The following is a 5,524-nucleotide window of genomic DNA, read 5'->3' on the forward strand; positions in this document are numbered from 1 at the left end:
GCAACGCTCCGGAAGTCGACTCTAGCCTCGGTACTGTGGAAGCGCTCCGCCGAGTTAATGCACTTAATGCACTTACAGCATTTTCTGTGGGGACACACACACTCGAATATATAAAACAGATTTCTAAAAAAACGACTTCTATAAATTCGACCTTATTCCCTAGTATAGACATACCCAGGGTATGTCTACACTACGAAATTAGGTCGAATTTATAGAAGTCGGTTTTTTAGAAATCGGTTTTATATATTCGAGTGTGTGTGTCCCCACAGAAAATGCTCTAAGTGCATTAAGTGCATTAACTCGGCGGAGCGCTTCCACAGTACCGAGGCAAGCGTCGACTTCTGGAGCGTTGCACTGTGGGTAGCTATCCCACAGTTCCCGCAGTCTCCGCTGCCCATTGGAATTCTGGGTTGAGATCCCAATGCCTGATGGGGCTAAAACATTGTCGCGGGTGGTTCTGGGTACATATCGTCAGCCCCCCGTTCCCTCCCTCCCCCCGTGAAAGCAAGGGCAGACAATCATTTCGCGCCTTTTTTCCTGAGTTACCTGTGCAGATGCCATACCACGGCAAGCATGGAGCCCGCTCAGGTAACCGTCACCCTATGTCTCCTGGGTGCTGGCAGACGTGGTATGGCATTGCTACACAGTAGCAGCAACCCCTTGCCTTGTGGCAGCAGACGGTACAGTACGACTGGTAGCCATCATCGTCATGTCTGAGGTGCTCCTGGTCGCCCTTGTGAGGTCGATCAGGAGCGCCTGGGCAGACATGGGCGCAGGGACTAAATTTGGAGTGACTTGAGCAGGTCATTCTCTTTAGTCCTGCAGTCAGTCCTATTGAACCGTCTTATGGTGAGCGGGCAGGCGATATGGACTGCTAGCAGTCATACTGTACCATCATCTGCCGAGCAGCCATGAGATGTGGATGGCATGCAGTCCTTCTGCACCGTCTGCTGCCAGCCAAAGATGTAAAAGATAGATGGAGTGGATCAAAACAAGAAATAGACCAGATTTGTTTTGTACTCATTTGCTTCCCCCCCTCCCCTGTCTAGGGGACTCATTCTTCTAGATCACACTGCAGTCACTTACAGAGAAGGTGCAGCGAGGTAAATCTAGCCATGTATCAATCAGAGGCCAGGCTAACCTTCTTGTTCCAATAAGGACAATAACTTAGGTGCACCATTTCTTATTGGAACCCTCCGTGAAGTCCTGCCTGAAATACTCCTTGATGTAAAGCCACCCCCTTTGTTGATTTTAGCTCCCTGAAGCCAACCCTGTAAGCGCCCCTCCCAGCGTCAGAGCAATGGCAAACAATCGGGTATCTGAGAGTGCTGTCCAGAGCAGTCACAATGGAGCACTCTGATGGGGCTAAAACATTGTCGCGTGTGGTTCTGGGTACGTGTCATCAGGCCCCCGTTCCCTCCCTCCCTCCATGAAAGCAAAGGCAGACAATCATTTCGCGCCTTTTTTCCTGAGTTACCTGTGCAGACGCCATACCACGGCAAGCATGGAGCCCGCTCAGGTAACCGTCACCCTATGTCTCCTGGGTGCTGGCAGACGCGGTACGGCTTTGCTGCACAGTAGCAGCAACCCATTGCCTTCTGGCAGCAGATGGTGCAATACGATTGGTAGTCGTCCTCGTCGTGTCCGAGGTGCTCCTGGCCACGTCGGCTGGGAGCGCCTGGGCAGACATGGGCGCAGGGACTAAATTTGGAGTGACTTGACCAGGTCATTCTCTTTAGTCCTGCAGTCAGTCCTATTGAACCGTCTTATGGTGAGCGGGCAGGCAATACGGACTGCTAGCAGTCGTACTGTACCATCTTCTGCCAGGCAGGCAAGAGATGAGGATTGCTAGCAGTCGTATTGTACCATCTTATGCCAGGCAGGCAAGAGATGAAGATGGCTAGCAGTCGTACTGTACCATCTTCTGCTGAGCAGCCATGAGATGTGGATGGCATGCAGTCCTTCTGCACCGTCTGCTGCCAGCCAAAGATGTAAAAGATAGATGGAGTGGGTCAGAACAAGAAATAGACCAGATTTTTTTTGTACTCATTTTCCTCCTCCCCTGTCTAGATCACACTGCAGTCACTCACAGAGAAGGTGCAGCGAGGTAAATCTAGCCATGTATCAATCAGAGGCCAGGCTAACCTCCTTGTTCCAATAAGAACAATAACTTAGGTGCACCATTTCTTATTGGAACCCTCTGTGAAGTCCTGCCTGAAATACTCCTTGATGTACTGGCACACCCTTTGTTGATTTTAGCTCCCTGAAGCCAACCCTGTAAGCTGTGTCGTCAGTCGCCCCTCCCTCCGTCAGAGCAACGGCAGACAATCGTTCTGCGCCTTTTTTCTGTGCGGACGCCATACCAAGGCAAGCATGGAGGCTGCTCAGCTCACTTTGGCAATTAGGAGCACATTAACCACCACACGCATTATCCAGCAGTATATGCAGCACCAGAACATGGCAACGCGATACCGGGCGAGGAGACGACGTCAGCGCGGTCCCGTGAGTGATCAGGACATGGACACAGATTTCTCTGAAAGCATGGGCCCTGACAATGCATGCATCATGGTGCTAATGGGGCAGGTTCATGCTGTGGAACGCCGATTCTGGGCTCGGGAAACAAGCACAGACCGGTGGAACCGCATAGTGTTGCAGGTCTGGGACGATTCCCAGTGGCTGCGAAACTTTCGCATGCGTAGGGGCACTTTCATGGAACTTTGTGACTTGCTTTCCCCTGCCCTGAAGAGCATGAATACCAAGATGAGAGCAGCCCTCACAGTTGAGAAGCGAGTGGCGATAGCCCTGTGGAAGCTTGCAACACCAGACAGCTACCGGTCAGTTGGGAATCAATTTGGAGTGGGCAAATCTACTGTGGGGGCTGCTGTGATGCAAGTAGCCCACGCAATCAAAGATCTGCTGATATCAAGGGTAGTGACCCTGGGAAATGTGCAGGTCATAGTGGATGGCTTTGCTGCAATGGGATTCCCTAACTGTGGTGGGGCTATAGACGGAACCCATATCCCTATCTTGGCACCGGAGCACCAAGCCGGCGAGTACATAAACCACAAGGGGTACTTTTCGATAGTGCTGCAAGCTCTGGTGGATCACAAGGGACGTTTCACCAACATCAACGTGGGATGGCCGGGAAAGGTGCATGATGCTCGCATCTTCAGGAACTCTGGTCTGTTTCAAAAGCTGCAGGAAGGGACTTTATTCCCAGACCAGAAAATAACTGTTGGGGATGTTGAAATGCCTATATGTATCCTTGGGGACCCAGCCTACCCCTTAATGCCATGGCTCATGAAGCCGTACACAGGCAGCCTGGACAGTAGTCAGGAGCTGTTCAACTACAGGCTGAGCAAGTGCAGAATGGTGGTAGAATGTGCATTTGGACGTTTAAAGGCGCGCTGGCGCAGTTTACTGACTCGCTTAGACCTCAGCAAAACCAATATTCCCACTGTTATTACTGCTTGCTGTGTGCTCCACAATATCTGTGAGAGTAAGGGGGAGACGTTTATGGCGGGGTGGGAGGTTGAGGCAAATCGCCTAGCTGCTGGTTACGCGCAGCCAGACACCAGGGCGGTTAGAAGAGCACAGGAGGGCGCGGTACGCATCAGAGAAGCTTTGAAAACCAGTTTCATGACTGGCCAGGCTACGGTGTGAAAGTTCTGTTTGTTTCTCCTTGATGAAACCCCCCGCCCCTTGGTTCACTCTACTTCCCTGTAAGCTAACCACCCTCCCCTCCTCCCTTTAATCATTGCTTGCAGAGGCAATAAAGTCATTGCTGCTTCACAGTCATGCATTCCTTATTCATTCATCACACAAACAGGGAGATGACTACCAAGGTATCCCAGGAGGGGTGGTGGAGGAGGGAAGGAAAATGCCACACAGCACTTTAAGCACAGCACTTTAAAAGTTTACAACTTTAAAATTTATTGAATGACAGCCTTCTTTTTTTTTGGGCAATCCTCTGTGGTGGAGTGGCTGGTTGGCCGGAGGCCCCCCCACCGCGTTCTTGGGCGTCTGGGTGTGGAGACTATGGAACTTGGGGAGGAGGGCGGTTGGTTACAGAGGGGCAGAAGTGGCAGTCTGTGCTCCAGCTGCCTTTGCTGCAGCTCAACCATACACTGGAGCATAGTGGTTTGGTCCTGCAGCAGCCTCAGCATTGAATCCTGCCTCCTCTCATCACGCTGCCGCCACATTTGAGCTTCAGCCCTGTCTTCAGCCCGCCACTTACTCTCTTCAGCCCGCCACTTACTCTCTTCAGCCCTCCACCTCTCCTCCCGGTTATTTTGTGCTTTCCTGCACTCTGACATTATTTGCCTCCACACATTCGTCTGTGCTCTGTCAGTGTGGGAGGACAGCATGAGCTCGGAGAACATTTCATCGCGAGTGCGTTTTTTTTTCTTTCTAATCTTCACTAGCCTCTGGGAAGGAGAAGATCCTGTGATCATTGAAACACATGCAGCTGGTGGAGAAAAAAAAAGGGACAGCGGTATTTAAAAAGACACATTTTATAAAACAGTCGCTACACTCTTTCAGGGTAAACCTTGCTGTTAACATTACATACATAGCACATGTGCTTTCGTTACAAGGTCGCATTTTGCCTCCTCCCACCGCGTGACTACCCCCTCAACCTTCTCCCCTCCCTGTGGCTAACAGCGGGGAACATTTCTGTTTAGCCACAGGCAAACAGCCCAGCAGGAATGGGCTCCTCTGAGTGTCCCCTGAAGAAAAGCACTCTATTTCAACCAGGTGACCATGAATTATATCTCACTCTCCTGAGGATAACACAGAGAGATAAAGAACGGATTTTGGTTGAATGCCAGCAAACATACACTGCAATGCTTTGTTCTACAGTGATTCCTGAGTACGTGTTACTGGCCTGGAGTGGTAAAGTGTCCTACCATGAAGGACGAAATAAGGCTGCCCTCCCCAGAAACCTTTTGCAAAGGCTTTAGGACTACATCTAGGAGAACCGCAAATGCCAGGGCAAAGTAATCCTTTCACATGCTTGCTTTTAAACCATGTATAGCATTTTAAAAGGTACACTCACCAGAGGTCCCTTCTCCGCCTGCTGGGTCCAGGAGGCAGCCTTGGGTGGGTTCAGGGGGTGCTGGCTCCAGGTCTAGGGTGAGAAACAGTTCCTGGCTGTCGGGAAAACCGGTTTCTCCGCTTGCTTGCTGTGAGCTATCTACATTTTCCTCCTCATCATCATCTTCTTCGTCCCCAAAACCTACTTCCGTATTGCCTCCATCTCCATTGAAGGAGTCAAACAACACGGCTGGGGTAGTGGTGGCTGAACCCCCTAAAATGGCATGCAGCTCATCATAGAAGCGGCATGTTTGGGGCTCTGACCAGAGCGGCTGTTCGCCTCTCTGGTTTTCTGGTAGGCTTGCCTCAGCTCCTTCAGTTTCACGCGGCACTGCTTCGGGTCCCTGCTATGGCCTCTGTCCTTCATGCCCTGGGAGATTTTCAGAAAGGTTTTGGCATTTCGAAAACTGGAACGGAGTTCTGATAGCAC

At 51.1% G+C, this 5,524-nt stretch overlaps 1 long non-coding RNA gene across 1 annotated transcript; it reads right to left on the reverse strand.

The window, feature by feature from the left end:
• Positions 1–3,908: 3,908 nt before the first annotated feature.
• On the reverse strand, positions 3,909–5,158 carry LOC125629167 (uncharacterized). The gene is made up of 2 exons (XR_012665036.1): positions 5,057–5,158; positions 3,909–4,468 (listed from the first exon to the last, which is right to left on the reverse strand). It is a non-coding gene; the product is annotated as an uncharacterized LOC125629167 (long non-coding RNA).
• Between the last annotated feature and the right edge of the window lie 366 nt (positions 5,159–5,524).

The sequence above is a fragment of the Caretta caretta genome, chromosome 14 (genome assembly GCF_965140235.1).
Source record: "Caretta caretta isolate rCarCar2 chromosome 14, rCarCar1.hap1, whole genome shotgun sequence".
NCBI lineage: Eukaryota > Metazoa > Chordata > Testudines > Cheloniidae > Caretta > Caretta caretta.